General features: G+C 34.7%; 1 protein-coding gene and 1 pseudogene across 18 annotated transcripts in view; both read right to left on the bottom strand.

The window, feature by feature from the left end:
* THRB (thyroid hormone receptor beta) overlaps window positions 1-17756 on the bottom strand; it is a 439676-nt gene that overhangs the window by 356870 nt on the left and 65050 nt on the right. The gene's annotated exons all lie outside the window — the stretch shown is intronic.
* The window catches only part of LOC143657504 (cell growth regulator with RING finger domain protein 1 pseudogene), a 28453-nt pseudogene continuing 27658 nt past the window's right edge, over window positions 16962-17756 (bottom strand).

Genomic DNA, 17756 nt, shown 5'->3' with positions numbered 1-17756 from the left:
GCCAGAAACACAAAAGCTGGGAGAGTTTATCACTATGAGACCTGCCTTATAGTCAATACTAACAGGAGTTATTCAGAATGGAAAGAAAGGACACTAGACAGTGGATCCAAAAGGCAGAAAGAAATAACAACCTCCAATAAAGGTAGCAACATGGATAATTATAAATGCTAGCAATACTGTAGCATATTTTTTTCATAAGTAACACCACTTTTTACTTCTTATACCTTCTAAAATTCAAACGAATAAAAACTAGTTTTTTTCCCAAATAAATCTATGGTTTGGGAAATATGATGTCTGAAGATATAATTTATGACAAGTACAAAAGAGGTGGTGGATCAAGCGGTATTGGAATAACTAAGTGCATGCTTTTGAAGTTAAGTTGATATCAAATCAAGCATGACTGATACAGATTTAGGATGTTAAATTTAAGCTTCATGGTACCCACATCGAAAATATATGAAAAATAAACAGAGAAAGATATGACAAGGGACTCAAAATGGTACAATACAATCAAATAAATATGAATATTGGCAATAATATAAGAACTGAGGGTCAAAAAAGTATAAGATTTACAAAGACCATGTAGCAAATTGGCAGACGAATGTCTAGTACATTTAAAGGACATTTAAAGGCACCATCAATATCATGCATTTGGCAGAACCCTAAAATGTATGAAGGAATCATTGACAGGTTTGAAGGGAGAAATGGATGGCTCTACATTAATAGTATGAGACTTCAAAATACCACTTCCAATAATAAGACAGAACATCTAGACAGAGGATCAATAATGAAATAGAAGACTTGGGCGATACTATAAAAAACTAGACCTAGCATGTATATATAGAACACTTCACCTAATAGCAACAGAATATATATTCTTCTCTAGTACATGTAGATTATTCTCCAGGATGGACCATATATTAGGTCCTAAATCGAGTCTGAATTAATATATATATATATATATATATATATATATATATATATATATATATATATATTTGCACAGGCAGGCACTGGAAATTGAACCCAGATCTCTGGCACTCAATAAATTTTAAAATATGAAAATCATACAAAGTATCTTCTCTGACCACAGTGGAATAAAGCTAGTAATTAACAAGAGAAGGAGAACTGGAAATGCACAAATATGAGGAAATTAAACAACATACTCTTAAACAAGCACTGGGTAAAAGAAGGTATCATAAGGGAAATTAAGAAATATCTTGAAGTAAATGAAAATGACAAATAACAAAAATTATGGGATACAGCAAAGGATGGAAATTCAAAGCTAAGATGGAAATGTAAAGCTCTAAATGCTTACATTTAAAAAGTAGAAAGATCTTGAATTCTAGACATAACCTCACAACTGGTGGATCTATAAAAAGAAGAGGAAAATAAACCCAAATCAAGAAGAAGGAAGGAAATAGAAAATAAAAAACAATAGCGAGAATCAACAAATCCAAAAGTTGCTTCTTTGGAAAGAGCAAAGAAATTGACAAACTTTCAACTAGACTGACTAAGAAAAAACGAGAAAGATCACAAATAACTAAAATCAGAAATGAAAAGAGGGACATTTTACTACTGGTCCACAGAAATAAAAAGGATTACAAGACAATATTTTGAATGGCTGTATGCCAACAAATTAGAGAACCCTGATAAAATGGGCAAATTAATAGAAATACACAAACTACTTCTTCTGGCTCAAGAAGAAACAGAAGATCTCAAAAGACAAATTACATGTAAAGAGATTGAATCAATCATCTAATCCCTCCCAACAAAGAAAAGCCCAAGACTATGGGCTTCACTAGTGAATTTTAACAAACATTTCAAGAAAAATTAATACAAATACTGCTCAAACTCCGCCAAAAAATTAAAGAAAAGGGAAGACTCTCTAACTTATTCTATGAGCTCAACATCACCCTAATAACAGAGCCAGATAAATATAGCATTAGAAAAAAAAATAACAGACCAACACCCCTAATGAATATAGATGCAAAAATCCTCACCAAAATATTAGCAAATAGATCCCAACAGCACATTACATCAAGTGGGACTTATTCAAGCAGACAAGGATTGCTCAACATTAAGAAATCAATTCAGGTAATACACCATATTAGTAGAACAAAGGAAAAAAACTCATGTGATCACCTCAACTGAGGCAGAAAAGTCATTTGGCAAAATTGCACATCCCTTTCTTACACTAGTTCCTTACACGAATGAGAAGGAACCATCCTCAATGTGCAAAGGGCATAGATGAAAAACCCACAGACAGCCTCATACTCAACAGTGAAATACTGAACAATATCCCTTTAATATTGGTAACAGGACAAAGATGCCTTATGTTACTACTGTTATTCAACATTGTACTAGAGGTTCTAGCCAGAGAAATTAGGCAAGAAAAGGAATTAAAAGGCATCCAATTTGGAAAGAAAGAAGTAAAACTTTTCCTATTTGCAGATATATAATCCAATATATAGAAAATTCTGGAAAATATACAACAAATCTACCAGAGCTAATAAACAATTTTGGGGACTTCTCAAGCCACAAGATCAGCATGCAAAAATCAGGAATGTTTCTATACACTTCTAATTAATAATCTGAAGAGGAAATTAAGGAAAAAATCCATTTGCAATAGCAACTGGAAGAATCAAATAACTACGGATAAATTTAACCAAGAATGTAAAGGACTTACACATGGAAACATTACTAAAAGAAAACAGTAAAAAACTAAATAAATGGAAATACATTCCATGTTCACAGATTAGAATAGTAAATATAGTCAAGATGTGAATTCTACCCAAAATGATTTACAGATTCAATGCAATCACAATAAAAATTCCAGCAGCTTCTTTATAGAAATGCAAAAGCCAGACAGCAAATTTATGTGAATAACCAACAACATTATTAAAAAGAACAAAGTTGAAGTACTCACACTTCTCAATTTTAAAATTTAATATGAAAGTTACAGTGATCAAAACAGCATGGTAGTGGCAAAAGTAGACTTATAGACCAATGGAATCAAATTGAGAGCTCAGAAATAGACCCTCACATCTATGTCCAATGCTTTTTTTTTTCAGATGGGTAGGCACTGGAAATCAAACCGGCCAATGCTTTTTGACAAGGGTGCTGAGCCTCTCAGTTGGGAAAAAATGGCGTTCTCAACAAATGGTACTAGGCAAAACAATATCCATAAGTAAAAGAATAAAGGTGTACTCCTACCTCACACCATATAGAAAAATGAACTTAAAATGGATAAAAGGCCTAAATATAATAACCAGGGCTATAAAACTCTTGAAATAAAGCATAAGAAAGCATCTTCAGTTTCTTGTGTTAGGCCATGGCTTCTTAGACTTTACACCCAAAGCACAAGCATCAAAAAACAGGTAAATGGGAGGTCATCAAAATTTTAAATGTTTGTGCATCAAAGGACTTCATCATAAAATTTAAAAAGGCAACCTACAAAATGGGAAAAAAACATTTGGAAACTACATATACAATAAAAGTTAATATCTATATAAAGAAATTCTACAACACAACAACAAAAAAAAGACACACAATCCAATAAAAAATGGGCAAAAGGCTTGAATAAACATTTTTCCAAAGATTTACAATTAGCCAAAAAGCTGATGAGAAGTTCCTCAACTTCATTAGCCATTAGAGAACACCAATCAAAACCATAACAAGATATCATTTCATACCCACTAGAATAGCTAGTATTTTAAAAAATGAAAAATAACAAGTGTTGGAGATTATGTAGAGAAATAGGAATACTCCCTCATTGCTGATGGAAATGTAAAATGGTGTAGCGTCTGTGGAAAATAGTTTAGTAGTTCCTCAGAAAGTTGATTATAGAATTACTATATAGCTCAGCAATCCCACTTCTAAGTACACACTCCCCCAAAAAATGAAATCAGGGACTTGAGCATATATTTGTGCACCAATGTTATAGCAGCATTATTCACAATTGTCAAAAGATGGAAGCAACCCACATGTTCACCAATAGATGAATGGTTAAACAGAATGCGGTTATGTTCATACAATGGAATATTATTCAGCTATGAAAAGGAAAGAAGTATTGATTTAAGCGACAACATGGATGAACCTTGAAGACATCATGTTGAGTGAAATAAACCAGACCCAAAAGGACAAATATTGTACGATCTTCTTGAAATAAAATATTTAGAATAAGTAAATTCATTGTGTTAGAAATTAGAATAGAGCTCACCAGCAGCCAGGTCAGGGGCAGGGAATAGAGGGTAAATACTTAATTGGTGAAGAATTTGTTTGGGATGATGGAAAAGTTTCAGTAATGGATGGTGGTAATTGAATTATATATTTGAATGTGGTTGAAAGGGGATTTCTAGATTGTATATCCATCACCATAATAAAAATTTAAAACAAAACAACCTAGAAGGATTCTTCAAAAATAACTGATCTGTACTGTGAAGAGTGTTAAGGTCATGAAATGCAAAACAAAAGGGGGGGAGGGGAGAACTGTTACAGATTATAGGAGACTAAAAAAGACATGACAACTAAATGTGATGATGATTCTAGAATCAATTCTGGTTCAGATAAAGAATTCTAGTGAAAAATTTCCAAACTATGAACAAAGTCTGTAGATTATAAAATAAATTAAAAAAAAAAACAGCCGTATGACTGTTGTTGACATGAAAATTCATTATAATATTTTCTCATCACCTGTAACAATGGTGCCACACTAACTGAAAATGTTAATAATGGGGAGGGGGTATATGGGAAACCTGTATCTTCTGCATGACTTTTCTATAAACCTACAACTTCTCTAATAAATTAAAAAAGAAAGAGAGAAAGCAAAAGAGTTAAATAGTGATTGAGAAATATTGGCCAAATTTAGGGTCCCCTCCCTCCCTTTTCCCCCCTTTACAAGCACCCTGCAAACCTCGCCCAGCTTGGTGGCAGCGTGGTTGCTATCCCAGGCCAGCAACTGGGAGTCAGTTGCTGCTGGAGTCAGACAAAGCCAAAGGCCCTAGGACAGGTGAGGAAGCCATCCCAATCAAGGAAGCTTCTGGGTACTAGGAAAGAGGATCCCTCCTCTTTTTCCTTTCCTTTTCTCCCCCTCACTTAAGGTCCCCTCTGAATGGGAAGCTGATTCAGGGCTTTCTGCCCTGGAGATTAAAAAAAAAAAAATCTGCTTGGGATTCTAATTATGATGAAACCATTTTACCAAACCTGCCTGATTCTCCTCTTTCAATTCACAGTTGAGTCTCCAAGAAGTCAAAAGACTTACCCAAGGTTATTTAAAGTCAATAGTAGAACTCAGATTTCTGGACTCCAACTTTACTGCTCTTCATTAATCTAAGAACTCTAAAGCAATTAATTTACAAAGTAACACTACATATTCCTTTGTCCAGTATTTGTGATGATATATCTTGATCATATTTACATAGGAGCTTTGATAATTTCTGAGAACATCTCATTAGGACAGGCTTAACCAGGAATAAATTTTGCAGACAGCAACTCCCCATATTATAAATGATATACCTTTAATAATATTTAACCTATTTCTGCAAATGTGGGAGATCACACCATAATAATACATCCATGAGGAGTAGGCACTTTTCATCTTGATGATGAACCAATCTAGAGGAGTTGAAAGAATAAGAAGCCAGACATACCTGGCCTTGAATCCCAGCTCCACCTGTTACCAGAAGCGTAATGTTGTGCAAATTACTTAATCTACCTGATGTTTCCTTATCTATAAAATGATGAACCTATTCACTTCATAGAGTTGTTATGGAGGTGACATTAGTTACTGGATATAAAATTGTCAAAAGTACATGTCTGGCATATAATAAGTACTCAATAAGTGTCAGCTCCCTCTCCTCTTTGCCTTATATGTGTCACCTTGTGGAAAGAAGACATATTATTCTATTTCTTCCTTTCTTGCTCCTTAGTGTATTCCAGGACCAGCTACATAATTTGTAAGACCCAGTGCAAAATGAAAAGGTGGGTCTCCTACTTTAAAGATTATTAAGGATTTCAAAATGGGTGCTAATGGAATAGTAAACCAAGTTTGGGGCACACTATGAGACTCTGTGGTAAACCTTTTCCAATCTTCTCTTTGGTCTTGCTTAGCCAAGGCTATAGGTTTATGGTAAATAGGGGAATAAAATCACTGACTCAGAGTTGATGGGCCTGCCTTCAATCCTGGGTCTTGCCATTATGAAACTTATCCCTGCAAAGGAGAAGCAAGCCTACTTATTATTATTATTATGCCTAAGGGTCACTCCCCAGAGAACCTCTTTGGTTGCTCAGATGCGGCCTCTCTCTCTTGCTAAGCCAATTCCACAGGTGAATTCACTGCCCTCCCTGCTACATGGGACCCGACCCCCAGGTGCATAAATCTCCCTGGCAACACAGGATATGATCCCAGGAATGAGCTTGGCTTTGGCATCATGGGATTGAGAAAGACTTCTTAACCAAAAGGGGGAGGAGAAATGAAACAAAATAAAGTTTCAGTGGCTGAGAGATTTCAAATAGAGTTGAGCGGTCATTCTGGTGGTTATTCTTACACAACATATAGATATTCCTTTTAAGTTTGGGGAGTATTGGAGTAAGTAGAGGGAAATACCTGAAACTTCTGAACTATAACCTAAATGCCTTGATTCTTGGAGATGAGTGAATAACTATAGAGCTTTTAAGGTGTGACCATGTGACTGTGAATACCTTGTAACTGACAGTCCCTTTATCCAGTGTATGGACAGATGAGTAAGAAAAAACAAAAAGATAAAAATAAATAAACAATAGGGGGAGGGATGTTTTGGGTGTTCTTTTTTACTTTTATTTTTATTTTTGAGTAATGAAAATGTACAAAAATTGATTGTGCTGATGAAAGCACAGCTATATGATAATACTGTGAACCACTGAACAATTTGGTTGATATGTAGTGAATATATATCTCAAAATTACATTTAAAAAAATCACATGCTTAGAGCTTTGTTGGCGTCAAATCCTACTTACTCACCATAACCCTTTGTCAATCTCTCAAGCCTTGGTTTCCTCTGCTGTAAATGAGTGTACTAACAGCCCTTCCTCACAGAACCCAGGGTAGGTTAAGTGACAGAAAGCAGGAAAAGGAACTAGCCCAGTGCCTGGCAATGAGGACTACAGTGTCTGCTGTTGCTATAATGTCAATTTCCCTAGCACATCTCCTAAACCTTCAGGATTCACTAATTCAATATAATCATATCTGTGAGAGTCTCCCCAGAAACTGCTGCTCAGGGCAGTGCCATGGCATCTGTGCCAGTGAGTGAAAAGGCTGTAAAGTGAGCAGAATCTTCATTCTCAGTTACTTTATTGGACAATTCAGACCTAAGCAAAGTGGTTTATTTTACAACATAAAATGATGATGATGCTATTAATAAAATTAAAGAAAGCAAAATATCTGAAGGTTGTAAAGGTGACTCGTTTTCTAACATTTTAACATTCATTATGTCATTCAGTGACCCCTTCCCCTAAAGCACCCTGACTATAGAGCATGTGTCATCCTCTCCATTTTATAGGTAAAGAAACTAAGATTCTAAGACATCCAATGATATGTCCAGTCTCATACTCGCTGGATTTCCAGTCCAATATTCCTTCAACCCCAATCAACTAAAATATGGTTAAAGTAGACTCTATGTGTCTGTTGTTTCTACTGTTTCTGAGTATAAATGCCTCATTCAACCACCAATGATTATGCAAATAATTTAAAGTGGTTTCCATTAAAAAGGCAAATAGAACAAGGGGATAAATAATTCATTTTACATTTTTGTAGCTTTAAGGAGCTTGGCAAATTTTATAAATTTTGACATTGTTCACAAAATCTGTATGCTGTGCTATCATTGTTTCCATAAAAAAAAATGTAGACATTTAGAAAACTTCATGGCATGGATAGAGAATCAACCAGAGTAAAAGGCTCATTAATGAAGAATGTGTGATGTTTTGAACTGGAGATAGGATATGTTTTACCTATGCAATAATTACAGATGAGTTTCTATTTACCAGTTCTGCTTTGGAAGTGGCATTGTGAGCTGAAAGAAAGCTTGACAGTTCTGCCCTGCCTGCCTCTAGACTTGATATGAGAAACAAATAAACTTCTTTATAATTCACTTTTATTTTGGGTTTCTAATACAAGCAGCTGAATCTAATCCTGCCCAATACAGCTACTTGCTCCAATTTTCCCCTCAGATGTAAACTGAGATTTTTTACTTTGTAATGACAAAATGGTAGCTAAGAGAGGGACGTGCATGAATCTATCAATCTTTTAGCTGCTGCTGAAGCTTTTTCACCTCTGTGACCTCCACTTAACTTACATTTGGATGTGACAATATTGGTGGGTCATAGTTTGAAAGTTAGGCCTTTTTATTTCATCCCCTCCAGAATCCAACAGTGAAGGGGAAATCAAGAAGACAGTCCCCAGAGATAGCCCCCATTAATTCTTTCTTTCCCTACACACATAAGCCAACCCCCATGGAGAGATGGAGTCATTTCTCCTTCCTTTGGAACTAAGATAGCCTTGTGACTTGCTTTGACCAAAGGAATGTGGAAGAAGTGATGTCCTGGGTCTCAGGACTTCTTAGTCCAAGGGTTAAGAGGACTGGCAGCTTCTGCTTCTTCCCTCTTGGAATCCAGGTTTCTTGGGAGAACTCTGACTACCCTCAAGCCACCATCTGCGAGAAAGCTCAAACTAAATATGGGATGAGTGCCAGGACAACAGATATTTAAGTAAAACGTCCTTGGACCTTCTAGGACAGCCCAGCCACCAGCTGAATAAGACTGAGAGAGTGGTCTCAACCAGTACCACAAGGAGCAGAGCTGTCCAGCCAACACTTACTGAGGGGCTGACCCAGAGAGTCATAAGAAATAATAAATCACTGTTATTTGAAGTCACTAAATTTTGGGATGGTTCATTATACAGCAATAAGTAACTGAAATAGCTAAAGAAAGGTGATCTATAGTAGAAGGAAGAATACTTTTGAAGTGAAGCTAGAAAGAATTGATGGGCAAAACCTACTCTGCTGCCAATTTCTCCTGGCTCCCACGGCCAGAGTGTGGGGAGTTTTTTTTAAAAGGAACTTTATTATTTCTATAGGTAAATAAATTCTGCATTCCAAAGAATTACCCTACAAGGCACGTTTGAAATCACAACTTGTTCAGAGGTTGGTAACTTATTCAGTGTACGTCAGCACTCATCCCTGACCTACATACGATGTAAATATAAATGTTTACCTATGTGTCAGACTAATGCTTTAGTCTGCTGTATGTAAAGCAAACATGTAATTTAGGGTTAGCCTAAAATGGTAATTCCAAGAAGATAAATTATTTTTGACATATAATTACATGTGTACTTGATTGTATCTTAGCACGGTTGTGGCAATTTTATGTTAATCAATGCTTTTTTGTTTGGTAATTTGTTTATTTAAAATTGTATACTAGGGTATATATGACCTACTCAAAGCCTTTCACAATAAAAGGTTCTTGGCAGAAGTATTCCTGCAACCCAGAGAAGACAAGGTATTTGTGCTTTCTAGGGACAAATTAAGCATGTCAATGGAAAATTATTTTATTAAAACTATCTGGCTTGGTTATTAAGCATCTTCAAAGTATTTACAGTTCAGTTAATATAAGACAGAATGAAATTAATACAGTATTAAAGGGTAGTTTGAAAGTATGATGTGGTACAGTGCAGTGCTTCTCAACCCTGCCTGACCATTAGAAGAACCATTGGAATCCTTCCAGTTCTAGCTGCAGAAGTTTGATTTAATTGTTCTGGGATAGAGTATTGTTTTGCTCCCTAGGTGATTCCAGGGTGCAGGTAGCATTGAGAATATGGCTTTGGAACCAGTCTTGGGTTTTAATTTTAACCACTTGCTAGTTTTATAGTCTTGTCCAAATGGTGAAACCAGCCTCAGGCTCCTTGTCAATGGTCCTCAAAGTGAGTGGCAGCAGCAATACCTGGGGAAATTATTAGAGATGCAGATTCTCAGGTCCTGCCAAGACCTACTGCATCAAAATGTCTAGGAGTGGGGCCTACCTCTAGGCCATTCTGCTGCAGGTTACAGTTTGAGAACCCCTGTGTTACCTGATAAAAATTAAAGGGCATAACTCTTTGTCTCTTCATTCTTCTAATATTGAATTGAATTTCCACAAATCTGGAGCCCTGCTTCTTTCACTTGCCAAACTATCTTGATTTTTTTCACAGTATTGTAAAAGTCTAATGACAAAATTTCAAAAAATAAAATATATTGTTTTATTTCTGATTCTTTAATTCATTTTCATTGTCTTAAAATAAAAAGGCAAAACACAAAGAAAAATCAATCAAAACACTACTTTGAAATATCATATTCATCTTGATATAAATTCGCTTTTTACAAAAAATAATATTGTACATAATTTTATAACCTCATTAGTTTTTTCACTTAACACAACATTTTTTTAAACATTTCTTTTACATCCTACTATTATATTAAATATTTTTACATATCATAATTTCAAAATTGCATTGTATCTCATCATATGGACAGGCCATAATTTATTTAATAAATCCTTTAGTAGTTGTTTCAAATCACTGTTTGTTTTTATCCATTATTAAAAAAAAATACACACACAAAAAAACTTTGTTCACATCCTGATGCCATTCTTGGGAATCATTCCTTATATGTGGTATTGCTGGATCAAGTTACATGCACCTTTTAAGGCTATTGATACATACTGAGAAATTGTCCTCTAAAAAATCTGCACCCTTGGAAGTGGATGAGGACAATACATTTGCATCACAGTCAGTGCTTTATATTATCATTTTGCTTTATTTTTTCAATTTGCTAAATTTTTTCAATTTAGTACGAGGATGGTTCATATTGTTCTTCTTTAATGAGGTTAACTCTTTTTGTCATTGTTATTGTATATAGTTCATTCATAATTCTTCTTTATTCTTATCCTTTGTACATGTTTTGGAAAATGTGAGTATTCAATTTATTGATTTAGGAAAGCTCTTTATACATTAAGGATCCTTTCCACCAACACTTGGAGACAAGAAAAACATATAGTAAAAAAACTTAGTTGAATAGAATCAGAGTGGATTAATTTCAATTTCTTGTTAACAGAATAAACAATACATAATTTGATCAGAATATACTATTGCAAATCTTTTTTAAAATCACTATATTTTTCTTTTCTAGGACTGTACCATACTGAACAAAATTTAGTCCTTCTCTGGCAACTGAAGATTGTGGTGTATCAGCATGATTGTCCTGCATTTTCCATTGTGCAAAGAGAACAGGATTCAGAAAGTCTGAGTACCAAACCTACAGGGTATCAGCTCTGTTGCCTAGACTGAGGCAAGTAATTTAACTTCTTAGCACCTTAGCTTCTGCATCTCTAAAATATAAATAATAAAAATAACTTCTACCTCATATGGTTGCTGTGAGAGACAGTATAGGACAATGGTTAAGCACATAAATTTCCAAACTTATCTGGATTTGAATTGCTCCTCTATCATTTAATTGCTGTGCAATTTGGGCAAGTTCTTAATCTCTCTGGGCCTCAGTTTTCTTATATGTAGAATGGGGATAATAACAGAGTCTATTAGAGTGTTGTAAAGATTAAATGAATGAAAAAATATATATAAGGCATTTAAAAGCGATATATGCTATCACAAGCATCATTATAATTAAATTTTTTAAATGTGCTCTCTTAACTACAGTCCCACATAAACAACAGTAGGGAGGTGGGAGGTGACCGTAATGCTAGAGAGGCCACCATAACCTTGGCAGGTGCATGAAACTGGACTGAATCTCTACCAGCACCACAACATGTTCTGGAAATGAGTTTCTGAATCAGTCACTGGCATCAACTTGCTTTCTAGTGATTCACCTCCTTTTACTAACCATGGAGTTAGGAATACCTATCTGTTTTTTGTTGGATGGATTCTGTCAAAACTAACCATGTAATCGATGACTTACTTCCACCATAAGATCTCACCTTCTGCAGACAGGCCACAAAAGTATTGTACCAAAGGTGCACTAAGACAGGTTTGTGCTAAGCCTCCTCTCACAAAGCAGAACAGTCCATTTTTAGATCCATCATCTACACTTGGATTAACTAAATTCTGTCTATTCTGATTTGTACTCTATATCAGTTAACAGGAAAATTGAGGGTCTGAAATCTTAATATGAATCATAATTAACATTGAAGATGACTAAAAGTACCTCTCAGTATTTTGGTCATTTTATCAGATAAAACTCCCACTTTTGTCCTCATGATTTACACTGTATGAAAAGAAAATATACCCATATGGAGTATGCTTGTGAATAAAAAACAAAGCCAATGCCCAAAATACAAATCAAAAACACTGCCCAGAACAACAGGCCTCAACTAATGAATTAAAATGATTGCTGGTTTCTTCAAAGTATTAAGCCCATCAATGCTTGGCAAGAACCCCTTGGCTAGTTGAGGGATTCAAACGGCATTGTTCAGTTAAAGATTGAAATCCTTCCATTCATCATTGACATGTGAGAGACAAGACAAGGTTTTGACAAAAAGGGGATGAGGCACCAGATGGTTTCCATCTGTATATCCGTTGATTGTACAATGAAAACCCACCTCCTCTAATCGGAAGGCTGTGAGATACATGGAAAATGAATACCCAGTGTTTTTAAAGAAGCATAATCGCCCCTTCCCAACCATAGATGTATAAATATTAATGAACACAATCTGGTTCTAAGCAAATTTAGCATGAACTTTTAGCAACCCTCCCTTGACAACTTCCTCCCTTTTTAACTGAATTAAGCTTCTAAATTCTATGATTAAAAATAGCAAACCCTGCATTGAAGCTGGATTTGTGGCTGAGGAAAACCTCTTCCTTCCAGCTAGTAACCAGTTAATAAAGATCATATCATTGTCTGCTTTTAATAACTTAAAAAGGGCTTTGATTTGAATGGATATTTAGAATGTGTGAATAGTAAGATACAGAATTAGCACAAATAATCAGGGACTTGATTATTACTTATCATTTAGGCCACACTTTCTTCCAAAAGGACTTGAGCAAACTTATATACTATTACATGTAATACCAGCAGGGAATTGTTAAACTATTATTTTCTGCAAAGTCTTGTCCTACATCATATACTGACTGGCCCTTATGAAAAAGCAAAAAATTATTTTAATAATCATGCAATTAAAAAAAGATCTTAACTCTTCCTGCAAATTTAGTGGAGTATTAAGACAAATTTAATTACTAATATTCAAGAGAAAATATTAGATATCTTCCTGGGATGTGTGAATTTGAATAATTAGTATTACAATATCTCCAGTCTTTCTCCTTCTTATCTTACTCCCAGAGGTTTTTCCAAAAAGTATCAAAAAGAGCCTTAGATTTGAAAATCTCCATTAATTCCTTCCTTTGCTTCTATTCCTTTTAATTCAAACAAGAAAGATTTCCATACTTCCTCTAGTCTATGCATGCATCTTTAATCTACTGAAATAATGTACATTTTCCATGAAGCACATTCCATATTTTCACTACTAATGATATTCTATGGAATAAAGTACTCCAAATCTTAAAGCACAAATGTCAAATCAGTCCAAACATAATATAAAATATTAAATCCATTTTAGTCCCTCACTAAATTAATCTTCTTTTTCCTTCTTTCCCTATAGGTAATGTTCTCATTGTGTCAGTGAACACACTTTTACTGAGTACCTACTATGTGCCTGGCATTGGGCTAGGCACTGAAGATCAGCACAGTGGACAGGATTGCTATTTTCAGCACAGATGCTATTTCAGAGTCATTCTACAGATACTAGGTAAATGATGCTCTTTGTCTTATGATAGCAGCATCTGTTCAGAGTCCATGGGTATTTGTTTCTAATCAGATGATCAACTCCATCTCCTAACCCCCAATTCCCTTTTGAACTATTTGCCAGTGTCACCAATAATATCAGCGTTCAAGGTTCAGGTTCAAGGTAGGTCTTGGCAATTTATTTTCACTTATCCCACCCTAGTTTGGTTTTCAGCATCTTCATCAGATGTAAGAATAAAATCAATTAAAATGGAGCAAAGGGTGGAGTGGAGCTTGCAAAGGAAATGCTGAGGATATCAAAAAAGCATTTTTGGTTCTGTACAGGGTAAAAAGAACAGGAAGGGCTCGACCCACAGCTTGAACCAGATGGTGCAATGTTAGCATACGACAAAGAGGAAACAAACAACTCTGTGCTGCTTTTGTAGTTTTCGTCAAGAAGAATGCTCTTCAAACTGCAAAGAAAAGCCCTAAATAGTGAAAGTTTGCAGTAAATTGAAAAAAGTGAGAAGACTGAAAGTGAGCACCCAGCTACTTTAATGGTGTTGAAGTCCTCAGACCGAGGAACATTATATCTTCAGAAGTAATAGGGGAAACAAATAGGAAAGCAACACCTAAGCATTTTTTTTTTTAATATGAGAAAAGTAAATTTTGTCCTGATTATCAAAGAGGGGCCTGGGGTAATGGGTGAGAAAGGCAGATATGGGAAACAACACTGTACCCATAAAGACCACAATTCCAGAAATTATATTTAAATACATGTTTTATGAGTACTAATAAAAGAAAGCATTGAGGTAATTAATAAGAGCTAGCTTGGGGTATGGGAGGAGACATAAATAAATATATGATGTAGGATGTGATATTTAGCATACCAATTGCATCATATGCATTTTGCAGCAAGGTACTTGAGAGTCTTGCAAGATATCCTTGTAGGTAAAGTGATAAACTATGGTTTAAATGACAAAGAATGAATGGTTGGATAGAAAACTCATTAACCAACCAGTCAGCGTCAGTTGAGAAGATGGTATTTAGAAGGTTGCTATTGAGCTCTATCAAAAACTTTATTGATTTGGATGTAGACAGAGGATGATTATTATTACAGTTGATAGTGTGCAGACAGTTGAGATAATGCAATGATGATTCAAACCTAATCTGAACAAATGGGTCAAATGAATCAGATGAAATTTAGAGAGAAAAATTTAGGATACTATATTTAAAATAAAGATTATAATTAGGAATTGCAGGGTGTTGGGTGGGGGAGAACTGGATGATAGTAACTTAAAAGAAAAATATTGACTCAACAGAGTAATATGGTAACAAATCTGAAAAAAATAAATTGCAGTGAGATCTTAGAGAAAAGGGAAACTGAACAGATTATGTGCCCCCTTCACTATATTAGCCATGGTTGTCCAGGTGGTGATGGGAAACTTAAAAGGTACCATACTGGCATTGAACTATGAGAAACAATCACCATGAATAAGAGATGGTGCTTTTTATTACTAATACACTATGAAATCTTTTGATATGTTCCTAGAGAAACAGGTGGCCTGTGACATAAGTGAACTATGGAATGGTAGAACAAGGCTCTAGAGGAAGGGAAAAGAAAGAGAGAAAACAGAGCAAACATGTAGTATTGACACAGAATAGAAAAATTGTCCAAAGAAATAGAAGAGAAACACCAAAAGCAATCTCATATAATATGAAAACTTCATATATGAGAGTGTTGGCACTGAAGATCAAAGGGGAAATAATTGGCTATTCAAGAAATTATTCTAGTGTCATTATTTGTCATATGGAAAAACAATTCGATTACCTTATGCCATATAACACAAAAATCCATTCCATATGAACTGTAGATTTAAATGTAAAGATAAAGTTTCAAAACTTTTAGAAGAAAATATAAAATAAGGAGGATATGATTTATTAAACAAAATACAAAAAATCAATAAAATACATTGATAAATCTGACTATATTAAAAGTAAGAACTTAGAGTTAAAAAATATTATAAACAAAGTGAAATGGCAAGCCACAAATCAGGAGGAGATATTTGCAACATTTGGAGTTAGTACTCCAAAATACACACATGCATAAACATCACATATGTATATAACTACTATGAATCCAGAGAAAAATGAGCAAAGATATAAAGAGTATTTCAAAAGAAAAAGAAGCACTGATGGTAAATAAACATGGAAAGATGTTAAACCTCATTAGTAATCAGCACAATGCTTTTTCATGCCTCAATGAGACACCTTTTTAGGTGGACAAAATTTAAGAGCCTGACATTACTAAATGTCTGTGAGTATATGGAACAAGAAGAATTCTAATACACTACAAAAGGGAATATTTGAAAAATAATTTGGCATTATCTAGTAAAGAATGCGTTTATTTTCTGATGCAAAATTCTACTACTAGTGAAACTCTTACTCATGTGCACGAAGAGATACATGCAAAAAAGTTCATAGAAACATTGTTTGTAAAAGCAAAACACTGGAAATAAATCCCCTAAACTGGAACTAAACCAAAAGTCCAAATAAATAAGTTGGGTTACAGTCACCCAACACAGCAGTGATAAATGAGCAAACCCTAGCTTTTATATACTGATACATAAATTTCAGAAACGTAATGATGAATGAGAAAAACAAGTTACAGAAAAGTATATATGGTATGCTACCATCTTTATAAGGCCAAAGGACAAGTAAAATCTAAAAAATATAGATATTATTTGGGGAGATATACACACATGCAATAAATCTAAAATGAAATAAATCAAGAAAATTAAATAAGTGCAATAGATCTAAAAATTTAAATCTTAATGATAAATACAAAATTCGCAATCTCAGGGAGGAAGGAAGATGCGATAAAAAACACCATATATTCCACTTTATTGTTAAAATCCTACTTCTTTGAATTGGTTCCTAATCCCCAAAATATCCAATATTAAATAAAACAAAGTATGGAAAAGAAAAAGAGACACAGTCCAAGGCTCTTTGCCTTCCTCTAGAGCCTTGTTCTACCATTCCATAGTTCACTTATGTCACAGACCACCTGTTTCTCTAGGAACATATCAAAAGATTTCATAGCGCATTAGTAAAAAAGCACCATCTCTTATTCATGGTGATTGTTTCTCATAGTTCAATGCCAGTATGGTACCTTTTAAGTTTCCCATCACCACCTGGACTTCAAACATGTTCTCAGTTAAACTACAGCTCAAAATTTGGTTCTCTCTGGAAATGGGCTGGCCTGCTCAACTTCCCACGAATTCCAGGTCAACAGGGCAAGGTTACAGAGGTATTATTTCTAAATAAGGGAGGGGAACTTCTCACTGTGCTCAACACTATTTGAACTACATGTGCAATATCATGTCCAATAATTAGAACCATATTTTATAAGAAATGTTGCACAAACCAGAGATCTTCTTGGAGAAGTTAATGCAGATGCTGGGGTGCCAAAAATACATTTCATGTGAATGGTTAAGTAAACTTGAACTTGAGCTACCGAACTCAGAGAAGATCAAACTTAGGCGAAATGTGATAGCTGATTTCAAAAATTAAAAAGAAATGCTGTCAAGCCCTTAAAAAACTTAGCTTTATTCTGCATGTAGAAGGGCCACCCACTATCAATGGATAGAAATGTAGTGAGGCTGAGTTGAGCTTCAAAAATTAAAATATCAGCTCACAGCAGATAGCTGGATGACTAACTGGAGATTTTTGACAATGATGGCCTGTTACAGTCAAAGAACTTCCTGGAACTGTTAAAAACTATTATCCTTTTCTTTTTCTTTCTTTCTTTCTTTTATGCTTAAGATGTCCAATCTCCTTATAAAGGATTATCTTTTATAATTCTGACAACAGGTTTAGTGTATTTTGCTTTTAAAAGTCCAATAATACTATGTTATATTTACCTTGAATTCAGTTATATCATTTATTTTTCATTCCTTC

The sequence above is a fragment of the Tamandua tetradactyla genome, chromosome 15 (assembly GCF_023851605.1).
Source record: "Tamandua tetradactyla isolate mTamTet1 chromosome 15, mTamTet1.pri, whole genome shotgun sequence".
In the NCBI taxonomy this organism is placed as follows: domain Eukaryota; kingdom Metazoa; phylum Chordata; class Mammalia; order Pilosa; family Myrmecophagidae; genus Tamandua; species Tamandua tetradactyla.
This window is presented reverse-complemented; position numbering and strand designations above follow the sequence as displayed.